Genomic DNA, 1207 nt, shown 5'->3' with positions numbered 1-1207 from the left:
ACGGAAATGTTGTAATCTTTTCAGTAATTTCATTACATTTGAAGATATGGTTAGTACTCGGTTATTAATGATGCAAAATTAGTCAAAATACATCTACACAAACAGGAGAATATGTGAATCTAAGAACTAATTTACATATCAGATAGGGCCATCCAAATTGCTATTACGTGCTCTCTTATGTAGTACATTGTCATCTTTTCTAATAAATTGTGAAACTACCAAAATGTATCCGCTCACATTGGGGACTCGGTACTGGAATAGTTTGGTTCACAGTGAACAAAACATAACAAATTCTCTCCAAGTGATATGAGTTACATTGACATAGTGTTAACCATAGCGGAGTTATGCCCGCTTATCTTGCATGACCTCTCTGTCGTTGGGAAGGCCTCATATTGGCATAACATTTCAGCACATATTTTGAGGGTTATATACTTATGCCAATAATGGTTGTCACCCCCCTCCCCACCCAAACCCCCCACACACTCTCCAATAACAAAAATTGAAGGGGGTGACAACCATTATTAGCATGAGTATACTTACATTGTAAGAAAAATGAGTGTATATTTTCAAACATTGGTATGAACTAATTAAAACAGTTCACATTTATTCACATAAGAATAAATGTGATTTTTTCGTGTACACTTCCCCTTTAACGTTTTATCGTTATCACTATTCAAGCTCATCATCCAATGGCATCAATGTTACTAAATATATACATTCAGTGTGACACCAGTACAGCCTGTACTCCAAAATATACAATTGTGAAAATATATTAAAGTCAGTTTGACCCTTAATATCAAGTAAAGTGAGTGAGTTACTATAACAAGTTTTACATTCATGACACAGAAACCGAAAATATATAACCTGTTGACGAACTACATTAAAAACAATTAGAAAATCACATACAGATGTAAAACCAGCATGTAAATAAAAACTATAGAGAATACAACATATGACAAGCTACAGATGGTCAATAACTGAATGTAGATCACCATACAACGGTCATGGGGACTGTTAGTTATCCAATGACAGTAGCACCAGCAACACTGCCATCATCCTTGGATCCAACTGTGATGACAGATTTGAAGGTATCATAAGTGTTTCTTATTTCACCATATTGATGTTGGTAAATAAGTTCGTTTGTTTCAGATTTCCTCAGTTTAGAAAGTGCTATGGCCATGGCTTCAGTGAGTGAGTGAGTTAATAT

Source organism: Haliotis rubra, unplaced genomic scaffold (genome assembly GCF_003918875.1).
Source record: "Haliotis rubra isolate DU_JTF1 unplaced genomic scaffold, ASM391887v1 Scf2248, whole genome shotgun sequence".
Classification (NCBI taxonomy): Eukaryota; Metazoa; Mollusca; class Gastropoda; order Lepetellida; family Haliotidae; genus Haliotis; species Haliotis rubra.
The sequence above is the reverse complement of the archived record's forward strand: the minus strand, read 5'-3'. Positions refer to the sequence as shown.